At 44.7% G+C, this 15029-nt stretch overlaps 1 pseudogene; it reads right to left on the reverse strand.

The window, feature by feature from the left end:
• Positions 1 to 2956, reverse strand: part of LOC119330756 — a 10586-nt pseudogene extending 7630 nt beyond the window's left edge.
• Between the last annotated feature and the right edge of the window lie 12073 nt (positions 2957 to 15029).

Raw genomic sequence — 15029 nt, forward strand, 5'->3', positions numbered from 1 at the left:
AGCCTCTGGTGGTCGAAATTACTGCACCGGAGCCTCCTCGCTACCCCGTGGACGATATAAAGGAGATGAAAGAATGTCATCTGTATTATCCTATCGGGAACATGTCCATGAAGGTAGCCATCGGCAGTGCTTTACCATGTTTACCTGGAGCACTCCACCACAACAACCCCATTCAAGATGGCTATGCTCGTGTCACGGTGGAGGACATAGTCCAAGGGTTTGAGGACCTGGAGATTGACATTGCTACACCTGAAGGGGAGAAAAGACTTGGAGATGTCAAGCGCCATTTCATTCTATGGCAAAAGAAGTTTATCAAGTTTCCAGGCGAGGCGCCAAGGACAACAAGTCCACCCCCCTACGGTGGTGGCGGTTCACCTACACCTCTGTCACGTCAGCCGATGCCCCCCAGTCCACAACGTCCGGCGGGTGATCAGACGCCGCCCGCCAGTCCTCGTCCGGCGGGTGATCAGACGCCGCCCCCCAATCCACCTCCGGCAAAGAAGCAGAAGCAGTCCTGGATTATTAACCCGGACCCTTATGTACCTAAGACCACAAAGGTACCGGAGCCATCACTGAAGCCTCTCCCCACAAGGCCTTGGGAACGTAGTGCCGAGGAAACTGCCGCGGCCGCGGCTGCTGATCATGAGAAATGGAAGGTGGACTGCAAGAAGAAAAGAGAGCCCGAGCCCAAGCCAGTATTTTCTGATGAGCAAAAGAAGTGGGCTAAGTCATTTTTGAGCACACCGTCCCAAGCCGCGAAGAATCTGCCTGACGACTATGCACGTGAACTTCGTAGGCAAGCACTCATGTTGAAGGAGAAGAAAGAGTGGGCGGAGAACCAGGAGAACAAAGCCTTGGAGGAGGCCGAGAAAACGGAATTAGAAAGTAAAAAAAGCGGGAAACGAGTTGCCCAGCTCGGGGAACAAAGTAAACAATCGATTGCCCCGCTTATAGTGAAAGCGCCGGTCCGGATGACCCCGATATCATAGCAGCTGCGGCAGCACATGGATTGACTGTAACGAGTGCCAGAGAACAAGCGGACAACTTAGGTATTACTCTTCGTGAACTGTTAGGCCTTGATGAGGCGCCAGTGAAGGAGGTAGTAATTACATATGTGAAGAATGGGCCTCTCGTCGAGCATGCGCAGGAAGAGGATCTACCTCCACAAATAAAAGGTCTGCTGAAATGGTACAAGGGTTACATAAAAAATAAAAACGCCAAAGAATATATTTATGCGGAAGTTAGATATGAGCATCACTTCAAACATTACTATGTACAAATTCATCTGAGTGAATTGTTCCAGCTTTTCAATCTGCGCGAGCTCGACAAATCTATCATCAGTTGCTACGTTCTGTAAGTGATTTATTTCTACCCCATCTCGTTCATATTGCCTGCACTATATATATGTCCTAACTATATTGTTGTGTCCGCTATTATACATGCAGAATGAAGATTAAGGAATGCAGAGTAAGGAACATCCATGATGTTGGGTTCATTGACCCACACATCGTTAATGGATATGTGTTGGAGCATCACCCCGCCGACATGGAGGCAGACCTGTGGCAGTTTCTTACAAAGCAGGAACTCAAAAGTGATATTCTATTTCCTTACCATTTTGGGTGAGTGTTTCTGTCTTGAGCACATTCTCTTTTATTTACTCCATGCATGGTATGTGGCCGGCTAATCGATGAGTTATGCATGACGTACTGTGCATGTATCGTGTCCGCGGGTTCCACTGGATTCTGCTAGTAATTAAAGTTGACACCTCAGAATGTCTCGTCCACGACTCTCTGAATAAGGATCCAAAGCTTTGGGGTGACATGAGAAGAATGCTGCAGAAGTAATTATTTTCATTCATTTGCGCTCTATATCGATCGGCCTATTTCGTTCATTTCCTAATATCAAGTAACTAATAACTCTCTTGTTCATTTAATTTTCTTTGCCTCTTAGGGTTTGGAGACGGTTCGTAGATACAAAGGTCGGTGAATTCAAAAAAGAGCTAGAATTCAAAAGGTCAATGGCTAAGAATGGTGAGGATATTCAGCCAGCGGGGACCAATCTATGTGCATACTATGTCTGTGAGATGATCCGGAGATACACCTCTGAGCGGGTTCCGAGTGATACCAATGCTCAGAGGAATAACCTCCGGATGATGCTTAGTCCAGAAGCTCGCTTCCGACCACTTCAAGAGGAACTAGCTGGATGGTTCAGGAGGGAAGTCTTCCATCCTAAAGGAGAACAACATTACGAGGACGTAGAACTTTATATGCATTAAATTATGTATGGAAACTTGTTCAAAATTGTATATGGTCATCCGATGATATTGAATATATATTGTATATTTCTCTTGAATTTTTTTTGGTTCTAATTTCAAATTTGTTTGAAATTGTACATTCATATGCATGTATGTAGTACCGTAGAATATGTGAAACTCCTTCAAAATTAAAATAAAGCACAAAAGAAATAAAACAATACAAATTAAACAGAAAACAGGTTTAGGGGGGGCTAAAACCCTAAACCTGCAGCGGCCTTTAGTCGCGGTTGGCCAGAAGAACCGCGACTAAAGGTCCTTCGCCCCGACGGCCGCCTGGCGCCCACGTGGACGGGCCTTTAGTCGCGGTTCTTAAGCAACCGCGACTAAAGGATGAGGCCTTTAGTCGCGCCCGTTCGGTCGCGGTTGCGCAACCGCGACTAATGGCAGTTGCGAACCGCGACCAAAGACCCTTTTTCCACCAGTGCGGGTAGCACTTGATGAACCAGTCGTGCCCGCCAGCGCAGAACGGGCTTGACATGAGGACATGACGGCGATGCCATTGGCCAGCTTCTCCCTTGCTCGTGTGAACTCCTCGATCCTGAAGATGTGGGAGCCGGATGCCTGCTTCGCGCGGACGGTGGAGGCGGTGATCTGCTGGCGGCCGGCGCCGCGCATGGTCGACAAGATCACGGACGTGGACATGGTGTGGCCTGGGTGTGGCCGGCCGGGGTTGACCAAGGAAAAGAGACGATCACCTACGGCTTTGCAGATCGCGCATTGGTTTGTACGGCGAATTAAAACGGCATGCGCGTGTCCTGTATGGCTACTTCAATCCATGTAGTTCATTCTTCTTTAAAAAACTCTATGTAGTACAACAGAAGATTTTGTTTCGTACAAATCTCAACAAAAATATTTTGTCTCCTAGAAGATCGTGTGGAAACCAAAGAGAGTCCTGACTTGGGCTGCAATCCGGTTTTTTTTTGAGCATCAGTACAGATACAATCGCTCATATACATGCGCATACACTCACCCCTATGAACCCTGGTGGATTGGGGATACCACTGTCCACCTAACCATCTCAACCACAGGTTGATTCGCGGGCTGCAATCCATTAGCAAATCTAGTTTCCTAGACCACAAGTCTTTGTTTTTTCAAGAGTACGCGAATGCGTACCATATTTTTATACAAAACGGAATTTAAATTACAAGAAGACTACAATTTGTTGCGAACAACAAGTGTAGTGCAGACACCACACCACACCAGGCAAGTCCGAAAACTGCCAACCCCGACAACACAGCTACAAAGCACAAAAGAGCCTGTCCAAAAACAGATCTACATCGCCGCGTCTTGACCAACGCCGGTCACCTCCAAAGACAATACCAACTCCGGATGAACTCCCCTTGTTGACGCACCATCCACCCTTGATGCCTAAAGGAGGTGGCAAGTAGATGGCAGAACTTGGTCGGTCCACTAAAGGCACCATCTTGGATTCACCGGCGATGACATACATTGCGCATCTGAAGATCGTCTTGGACAACGGCGAGCATCGGAAGTAGCGCAACATGGAACCTCAAGACCGTGTCTTCAAACGCGATGCTCTCAACAGAGTAGCGGCGTCGAAGACGCTGCCATCACGCTGGTTCAACTCCGAACCTAGGCTTTCGCCCGAAGACCGCTACCAATCCCATGAGCAAGCGATGGAGATGCCGACACACCTTGACGACGCCTTCAAGGAGGGAAACGACACCCACGGGCGCCGTCGCCGCCAGCACCGACCAAGAACGGGCAAGAATTTCTTCTGGACCGCCGCACACCTCCATCTCTGCCGATCTGATTGGGGACAGACCATCCAAGTTGGCACTCCGCCACCACCGCAGCACTAAGCCAGCATAGCCGAGAAGCCGAGAACACTCGAGACCCGCACATCCAGGAGCGCACAACCTACCACTAGCACCTCCACGGCTGAGAACTCGCCGAGCTCCCTCCATGCCCGACCAAGGATCGCCGGACCGCACGCCCAACCGTCAGGCCAACTCCAGGCAGACGACTGCGTCGCCCGCGCCGCCGCCTCCATCACCCACGACCACGAAGACCAGGAGGGGGCACCACAACGAAGGCGCCGAGAACCGCGGTGTGCTCGGCCGCTGCAAGCACAGCAACTCCTGGCCGAGCCCCGCCACGCCGCCCAGGCCAAACCGCGCCGCCGCCGCCTTGTCCCGTCCCGTCGCCTCCTAGAGGGGCCACCACGCCACGGCCATCTCCTCCCGAGAGCCCCAGCCGCACACCACCTCTCCGCCGCGCCGCTCCGCCATGCGCTCAACAACATTATTTCAGCAAAACCGTTTTTCTCTTCAAAAACTCTATTTGCTTGGGCATGGTGCGCGTCCGCCAACTGATCTTTTTAAATGACCGGCCATGTCGTGAGCCGACCGATGGCGCCCGAAACAACCGCCCAATTTATTGCTTTTGCAACAGGTGTTGGGGTTAAATCCATCGGATCTCGGGTAGCGGGTCCCGAACTGGTGATCTTAACTAGATGGTAAGAGGACAAAAAAGGACACGATGTTTTACCCAGCTTCAGGCCCTCTCGAAGAGGTAAAACCCTATGTCCTGCTCTTGTCATATTGATTGTGGATGAGGTATAAAGTACATGATGGTCTACCTTGAGATCGTATATGAATGTCTCTTACCCTTACTGTCTAAAATCCCCCGGTTTATATCAAGGGATAAACATACCGATGATTTGGATATGTCTTGAAGTGTGCGTCAAGTCTTCAGAGGATTTCATCTTGAGTACGCCGTGGGTCATGGCAAGCATGATCCATTCTTCGGTTGTCTGGGAGTCCTCGGCCTGGCCCATGACTGGCAGGCCGACGTGCTTACCACCCCCTAGTTCAGGACACCGCTAATAGCCCGTGAACCGGTCTTCCAAGCCGAGGATAGGTCCTCGCATGGCTCGTCCTCCGTTACTGATCTTCGGCCTTGCAAACTGGTTCACTTTTTCAGCATCTTCCTCTATTGTAACCATGTTGTAGTCCGAGAAGTGATATACATCGGCCATCCGAGGAGTTCCAACCGAGTCCCCCGACAAGTGCTTCTCATTTAGTCGGATCCGAAGACCCCTTCGATGTTTTGGGTTGCCTAATAGTGAAGTCTCCCAGTACTGCTGTGGGTCAGTCGATTGGGTAGCGTTCTGAGTCGTCCTAGAGGTACTTGTCCCTGTCCAGCCTCGCGACTCCTCTAGGCGATCCGGACTAGGGCCATCACATAACATATTTTCATGCCTAAGTCTTGTAATCCACCATGATCACTTGATCATGAACATATTTTCCGCCTCTCTTCTCTTAATATATGAATGCCGGTGATACACCGGTTCTTTCAAAAAAACTTGTCCCTGTCCAGATCATTGTGTTTCCATCCCCAGTAATTAACCATCGTTCGTCTCGAAGCGGTGATTTTGCATTACTTTGGTGCACGACGGCTCCCAGGACGTGTCGAGTATGCTCAGCTTGTACGTCGCCGTGACGTTGCTGGTCTTGGCGCGGCTGTCGTACTGGAGGTATAGGGAGATATGGCCCACCAAGTCTCTATTTCTGCCCATCGCAAAAAAAAAGTCTCTATTTCTGCCATGCATCCGGGTAGCACCTGATACGCTAGTCGTGCCTGCCGACGCCAAAAGGGCTTGACGTGACGGCGATGCCATTGGCCGTCTTCTCCCTGCTCGGAGGTGCAAAGAAAAAACATCAACCGATTGTGTACACACATAGGAAAAAAACGTGCTGACGATTTTGGCCCGACTGCACCAAGCAAGAAGAAAAAACGCTCCCGACATAGGAAGGAATCGGTCGATCGCTCGCGGACCCGATAGATGTGTGTAGGCAACTAGCGATTTTCGTTCCATCATCAGAAAAGAAGTGTTTTCTTTCTTTTCCTTTGTCGTGATGAAGCCACGTCATTTCCAAACGTTCTCCTTTTTTTTTTAATGCAAGTGACATGCAAGCGATGCAAGACAATTAAAGCCCGTCCAAAACGAAAAACCTCAAAAGACGCCGCCGTCCTCAAGTCCGGAAACAAAACAAAGGTAGACTACCGTCGGCGCGCGTCACAAGTTCTGATCTCCCACCGCGAGGCCCGTTCTCCGTTGTCTTTCTTCGCCGATGGTTGTGTCCATGCATGCTGGCGCACCGATCACTTGTTTTGACTCAAGTTGCCGGGCTCTCCATTTCATCTCCATCATCCAGGTACTAAGTGAGGATCTAGTGCCAATCTGGTACAAAAGAAAACTTTCAGTCCCACAAGTTCAAGAACAAGTAAAAGTTTGATGGTAAAGCAAAATTTGATGGGAAGAATAAGGCTGTACAACACACCAACTTTAAGAAGAAGAATGACAATAAGAAATGTGTTTGTCATGTGTGCGGAGATCCTGACCATTGGGCTCCTAGTTGCCCTAATCTTTATGACAAGCATCATCTTGGGAAAGGCGGCAAGATCGCTAATATTGTCACTGGTGACATTGACATGAAGAAAGCTGGGTATGATATATTTTTCACTATTCTTTCAGTATGTCATTTGTGGGAGATATGCCCTAGAGTAAATAATAAATGTTATTACTTATCTCCATGTTCATAATTATGTTTATGTTCCATGCTATAACTGCTATGGTTCTCGAGTCTGCAATAACCACGAGGCTCGGAGGAAGACTCATATGCACGTGTGGAATAGTCAACGGTAAAATGTATTCCTAGTCCGGCCTCTAAGACTAGCTCAAGTATTGCATGATGGTTCCGTTTTCCTGATCATGGGCATGTCTATGCCAGCAACCTTGAGGGCACAATGTTAAGAGAACGTTTGTGTTGAATCGACCCGGATTGATGTTATGCTAAGAGATTCATTCGCCACAAGTTAATGGTACATAACACAGGGATGGTTAACGTTTGCATGATTTCTTAGACCATGAGAGTATCGAGTTTCTTCATGCTTGCTTCATGAACTTTGGGGTTTGTTAAACGTCATCCATAAATGGGTGGCTATTATGGCGGCTTATGGGTTCATGGAAAAGTGTGTCAAGTAACTTGATAGCTCAAGATTGGGATTTGCTCCTCCGACGATGGAGAGATATTCTCGGGCCCTCTCGGTATTACGGTATCCATCATCGTCTGGCTAGACATAGTGTGATTTGATCACTGGGATGCCGGAACACGGAAACGAGAAAAGAGAACAAAATCGGTAACGAGGTAACTTTCATGGTGGACAAATTGTTCATCCATGGGGATGCAATAAATCTCACCTCGGGTGTTTGTGACATATCGCGAAGCAACAGGAATAGCTCACTACAACTGGAGGTTCACTCGAATATTCATTCGTGTGGGTATAGGGGTCAATATGGGAGTCCACGGCTCTGATGTTGATCATTGATCGGAAGAGGTTCCAGGTCATGTCTATACTTCACCGAACCTATAGGGTCACACGCTTAAGGGTCATCTATCTGCTGAATACTAGACAGGGAGTCTGAGAGAAAATCATCGAAAAAGTTTCGGACACCGAAAAGTTTCGGACAGCGGAAAAGTTCCGCAGAGAGAGGTCAACGGATGAGTTTTGGTGAAACCGAAAAAGTTGTTTCGGGGTATGCCATTAAGTCAAAATGGTTTCGACACATGCCTAATAATTCTTGGAGGGTGCCAGAATCATTCTTGAAACTTTTTGAAATTTTCAGAAATAAAAATCTAAAATATTTCGGAGCTGCTAGAACTGGTTCAGATGCTTTCCACAGATGAAAATCACTAAACTGGAATTGTTCCAGAACGCATTGAAAATCATTATGGTGGGTACTGGAAATGTTCTAAGCCCACATAAATATTTTTAGTTCGAACAGACGCTGAAAAATGTCGTCATGAATAGTGAAAGTGCCTTTTGGGATATTTTATGGTGAGTCACCTTTCGGGATATTTCCAAAAGGCTTCTAGAAGGGCTTGGGGGCCAAGCATGCTCCTCATGGGGGCCCCCAAGCGGGTTGGCCGGCCACATGTGTGGGGCTCCATGGAGCTCCACTTCCCTCCCCATTTAACCCTTCATGTGTGACATTTGCATGGGCATTTTGGGTTTTTGTGAGCCATCCCTACCCCTTGGCTTTCCTACAAATAGAGGAGGAGTGGGCAGCCCAAACCTCATCCCTTGCTCTCATAAACATGCCATGCATTATCTGGCTTCTTCTCTCCCTCCCACGAAAAGAGTTTCGTAGAGCAGTAAGGTTGTCTGGGTTCCGGCAGGAACTAGTTCTGGACGGCGAAGCCCTGTCGGATATATGACACCGTATGTGTGCAACTCTGTAGAGAGATCGTAGTTTCGGTATTAGTTCGTGAGTGCCTCCTGAAGGGCTAGCCGTGTGACCGTTCGAGTTTCGAAGGTCCTCCAGAAGGGCTATCCGAGTGACCGTTCGAGTTTCGAATGTCCTCCCGAAGGGCTGTCCGCGACACCGTCCGGGGGGCTGTTCGACCGCCTCCCGGAGGGCTGTCTGAGGAGCAGATGAGGGTATACATCCTCGCGGTTGGGAGGTTGTAAATCCTAGCTGCGGGGGTCTGCACCGCCGATCGTCATCGACTCTACTTCCCGCTGCGCTACGAGTCGGTAACGAAAAAGATCAAACCATGTATGCAGTCTCCATAGTGGTCCTGGGCTGGTGCGTAGGTCGGAATTTTTTTGTTTTCTGTCGCGTTACCCTATAGTGGCATCAAGAGCCGTGCTATGCGTAGATGCAGGTTTCGATCTAGAACACATGGAGATGTATGGGTATTGCATAATATAATTAGGTAGTAGATGAGATCTATTGCTAAAAATTATTTATGCCCGACGTTCTTGTTGCTTCCCTAGAATTTGCGTTTGCTCAATCTAGAGACAACATGGTGGAATTTGAAAAAGTTCTGGCAATCCGTGATCCTTATTGATCATGGAAGTGCTATCAGTTCTTTGGGTTCTGCCGTAGTCAAAAGAAAGATGAAATCCGCAGATGAAAGGGCATTGCAGATATGATCTGCACGGGGGTCATGCATATGACGAAGTTTAGTATGGGGCTCGAGATTTAATTATCTCGTGTTTCATACACCCCGAGATGTTAATCTAGCAACTTGAATAATCATACTTGATGATAAAACATTGGTAGCTTCGGTTTAAGTCAAAACCTTGGAAGCCACGTAAAATAAAATTTTGCATAAACCGATTAGAGGCGTCTAACCTTGTTTTGCAGGATGTGCATGTGATGTGGTATAGCAATGCTCATATTCAATTTGATTATGTATGAGATGACTATATGATGTAATTGACATGGCCTGCGTGTCATGATTCGGCATGATGGCTGGAGCCATATGATTGTCACTTTAATGACCTCCGTGTCAACCTTAAGTAATGCACTTATTTTATTAGCTATAGAGATAGCAATATTATCTGGTGCATCGACAAGGTGGTGGCAATCTTCGTGAAGGTGAACACCGACGCGAATGCCGAAGATGAAGGAATGAAAGACTTCTCCGTCATAAAGGGCTATACCATATAATGCTATTATGAATTGCCTAAGATGTTTATCCCTTTGATGCACCCTTTTTTATTGTGCGGTAGTCGCTTTTTATTAGGGTGATCTCTCACTAAAATATCAAGTAGTTAGTGTTCTCCCAAGTGTAGCACCGTCACGGCACCTATCTTTTTGGGGTGCGCCATGGATGCATGGGTACGAACGATTAGAGAAATGTGAGGCGGGTGAGGTCAGACCTCGCAGCAAGATCACTTGGTTGTCTTGACGTTCATGGCAGGATCGTCCTGAGCTCGGTACACACGCATCGAAAGATGAGCAAGAGTCACATAGAGATGTGATCGGCAAGTTGGCCTACCGATTAAAATTCCCGTTATGAGATGATGATTCTATGGCGATGAATTGAAATCTGGATCTTGTATCACTCAAAATTAATTATGAGAGATATTGATTTATGTGGGAGCGCACTGTTGAATTAACATGTTTAATTCTCAGTGCAATTAATTATGAACACTCTCTAAGTGTTTCTTGCAAAATAGTTGTAGAATAATGGCTCGCGATTCCACTTTCCCTATTAAAATTGAATAGCTGTTAAATATCTGGTTAAAACTTTACGATTGGTAACGTAATATGAGGATTGTCCTCAAAAGTGCCGAGAAGGACTTTGTCCTATCGCACGCTTTCCGTATCCTCCCGCTAATGCTATGGATCATGTGACTCTCGTCCTTCGATCCAAAAGCTAGAATTCTGTTATGGTCAAGTGGAATATGTTTGCTTCCATGAAACCCAAACTTTGAAAGTTGGGATAGTTATATGATATTCATGGAACTGAAAATTATTTTTAGATACAAACAAAGCAATGTTTGTTTGCAAGTATTAGTAAAAGTGTTTAATATGCATTTGACTATTGGGAAAGGGATCCAGAAGAACGCCTGTCATATAATGAAAGGTAAATAAAACAACAACTTAAAGAGAAAGGAAGTGTCCAAAGGGTGTTAGTATGACTTACACGCCTAGGAAGTCCGGGGCTAACGCCACTCTTAAGTTGGGTGCTTCTTTTGCGAGTAGGAGAAATACTAAAAGTTAAACTGTTAGAAGTATAAAGGCAGAAAGAAAGATGACTGGAATATCCAGCTCATGTATGAATGTCATACAAGTTTTTGATGTATAGTAGGCTGGTCAAACATGTTAATCACTAATTCTTGGGTATTGTGAGTTAATCACAAAGATACCCGCTCGATTGCATTCTGTTACGAATCAATGTAAGAGCTACTATGGCCTAAAAGGCTAGCCTGAAATGAGGTTAAGGTATACACAGGGAACATAGTAAATGTTACTATACCTTCCATCGGTGTATTGTCGTCTGTATTTATTTTCATAATTCCTTTAGAGTTTTCCAAACTCTAGCCCATTGCATAAGGTATCTTGCAAGAAGGTTGTTCATAAGAGAACTTTTTATGTTCGATGCTATGAATAACACAAGGGCCATACTTTCATTATGAATGAGATGTATGTTATGAATATTGATAATAATACAATACCTCTGGGTTTACTTTCATAATTCATTTTAGAGTTTCATACAATCTAGCCCATTGCACAATGTTTGTTGCAAAAGAGTTGTTCATAAAAACAACAATTGTTGTTAAGTGTTATGAATAACATGAAGGGCCATGCTTCCATCCAAGATGGGATGTATGTTATGAATATTGAATGTAATATGATACATCCATAACAATGACGCTAAATGTCCCAAGACTAAAAGAATACCACACAATTGTGGCACTACATTTGGTCACATTGGAGAAACCCGCATGGAAAATTCCATTATGATGGACTTTGAAGTCTTTTTGATTTTGAATCATCTGACACTTGCAACTTTCCTCAGAAAAGTGAAGTGACTAAAATACCGTTCACAGGCCATAAGGAACGAACAAAAAACTTATTAGTGATCATACATTTGATGTGTGTAGTCCGATAAGTGTTGTTAGTGGTGGATTTATTTATCTTCAGAAATGACTCAAGTAGATATATGGATATTTACTTAATGAGACATAAGTCTGGATCTTTTGAAATCATTCGAAAGGTTTTCAAAAATGAAGTAGAAGTTATTGTAACAAGAAAATTATGTTTCTGCAATTTGATTGCACAAAGGAATATTCGAGTTACATGTTTAGCGAATGTCTGATGAGTTGTGAAAGGGTTTTCATAACTTGCACCTCCCGGAACACCACTGCAAGTGAAAAGTCCGTGGAGATGTAATCTAACCATTTATGACATGGGAAGGTCAAAGAAGACAAATAAATTTGCCATTATCCCTTTTAAAGTGATGCTTTAGAAACTGCGGCTTTTACACTGAAAAGAGCTACATCGGGTCTGTTGAAATGAAGCCATGGTATGGTACACCCAACCATGTTATATCTTTTCTTAACATTTGGAATATGGGGCTTGTGTAAAAGGTTACAAACCTATTCCAAATCAGACAAGTGCTACTTTGTAGGTTATACCAAAATGTTGGGTATTCCTCCCTCACTATACCGAGGCAAATGGTTTTGCCACGAAACGGTGTGCTTTTAAAGAGAATGGTTCTTTCAAAAGGGTGAGTGTGAGAATAGTGCAACTCGACAAGATAAATAGTATCTTCGTCATCAGATCAAAGGAAAGAGACCTTGGAAGTAATTCCAGAGTTTCCTACTACGAATGATACGGAAGTCTCTACAATAAAATGTATGAACTTCGGTCGAACTTGCAGCTGAACCATGTAGGCAAGGCTCATGCAAACCTCTCAGGTGTGCAAACGAGATATTGTTGTTAGACAACATTATACCTATGATTCACAAGGAAGCATTGATGGGCCCTGACTCAGGAATTGGCTAAATGCCAATACAACCCGAGTCAGTTTCTATATAAGTGATTCAAGATTAAAACCTTGATACACCTTTCGTAAGACTTAGAGTCTAACGAATATTTATGGAACTTAAAACTGATATGGATAAAAATGTTTTATCCATAAAGCTCGACTTGTTGAAATAACAAGTTCAAGAGTTGACTACGATGAGGTTGTTTTCATCATAGCGATGCTTAAAGTCGGTTCGGATTGAACTAGCAATTAATAAATATTTCAATCATGAGATATGAAACATGGATGACAATAGGATTTCCATCTGATGGAAATGAAACCAAGGACTTGCATGTGTTACGGTCCAAGGCATTTTTTCTATCCATAGGATGCTAGTAAGGGTGCAAACTTCAGAGTTCCAGCGATGGACAGAAGAGAGCAAAATGGAGTTTGAATCTTCGTGCTTTGATGAAATGGTCAAAGGGTTCTGACTTCATCAATGAGTAACGAAGATGCTTGTAATTCAAGAAAGTAAGTGGGAGCGTAATAATATTTCTAAAAACCTTGTGTGCTTGACACATTGGTAATTGGAAATAAATTTCTTGACACGAATTAGGAATTCATTTGAAATTGTTTTTTATGAAGTGCTTAGGCTAAATAGCCTCAATATTAGGCATGATGATCTATGGAGATAGATTTACCTAATATGGCTAAGCAATGAATACATATTGACAAAGTGCTAAAACCTATTTAGCATTTAAAACACCAAGGAGTGATTCTTGACTAAGTCACATGGAAAGAGTTTTTACAAGACTCGGTGTCCCAAAACACTGATGAGTAAAATACATGATGGAGATTTCACACACCTTCGTGTTTTGGATTAATCATGTATTCCATGGTATGTAAAAACAACCAGATATGTCCAATACTCCCAAGCTGTTGCAAGTATAGATACCAAAGTGATCAAAAGTACTGATCATGGGACAACAGTGAAAAATGATCATTGAGTACTAAAGTAGCACTGGTGACATGTTTTCTCGCAAGTGGAGATCATGAAGAGTTCGTTGTAAAAGGTTACATCGATACAATCTTCATCATTTCTCCATGCGAATTTCAATTTAAATTGAGGGTTTTGTGTAACACACAATATGGTGGTGCAGTTAGTTGGAAATTGTTCCAAACAAGTTACTGTGGCGAATTCTATAACAGAGGCGATGTATGTTGCCGCTTTAGAAGCGACAAAGACAAAGACGTTAAATCATATAGTTCATTCATGAACTTAGTATGGTTCCCAGAAGGCTTTGGTCAATGGGACACTATTGCGGATAGTTGCTCCATAACTTAGTCAGAGGAATCAGGTTTCGACCAATGATTCACATATATACAATGCCAAGTCCGCACAAAATAAGAATTTTGTGAAAGCGTGAAAACGCGAGGATATGCAGAGATACACACGAAGCTGAAATTGACAGATCCGATGGACATCAGGCTATACCACATGCGAAGCATTTTTTACACCACTATGCCATAGGTGTAAAGTGCATTAGCATTAACTAGATTATTGACTCTAGTGCAAGTGGGAGTCTGTAGGAGATATGCCCTAGAGGCAATAATAAATGCTATTACTTATCTCCATGTTCATAATTATGTTTATGTTCCATGCTATAACTGCTATGGCTCTCGAGTCTGCAATAACCACGAGGCTCAAAGGAAGACTCATATGCACGTGTGGAATAGTAAACGGTAAAACGTATTCCTAGCCTGGCCTCTAAGATTAGCTCAAGTATTGGATGATGGTTTCGTTTTCCTGATCATGGGCATGTCTATGCCAGCAACCTTGAGGGCACAATGTTAAGAGAACATTTGTGTTGACTCGACTCGGATTGATGTTATGCTAAGAGATTCATTCGTCACAAGTTAATGGTACATAACACAGAGATGGTTAACGTTTGCATGATTCCTTAGACCATGAGAGTATCGAGTTTCTTCATGCTTGCTTTATGAACTTTGGGGTTTGTTAAACGTCATCCGTAAATGGGTGGCTATTACAGCGGCTTACAGGTTCATGGAAAAGTGTGTTAAGTAACTCGATAGCTCAAGATCGGGATTTACTCCTCCGACGATGGAGAGATATTCTTGGGCCCTCTCGGTATTACGGTATCCATCATCGTCTGGCCAGACACAGTGTGATTTGATCACTGGGATGCCGGAACACGGAAACGAGAAAAGAGAACAAAACCGGTAACGAGGTAACTTGCATGGTGGACAAATTGTTCGTCCATGGGGATGCAATAAATCTCACCTCGGGTGTTTGTGACATATTGCGAAGAAACAAGAATAGCTCACTGCAACTGGAGGTTAACTCAAATACTCATTCGTGTGGGTATAGGGGTCAATATGGGTGTCCACGGCTCCGATGT

This window comes from Triticum dicoccoides, chromosome 7A (assembly GCF_002162155.2).
Source record: "Triticum dicoccoides isolate Atlit2015 ecotype Zavitan chromosome 7A, WEW_v2.0, whole genome shotgun sequence".
In the NCBI taxonomy this organism is placed as follows: Eukaryota; Viridiplantae; Streptophyta; class Magnoliopsida; order Poales; family Poaceae; genus Triticum; species Triticum dicoccoides.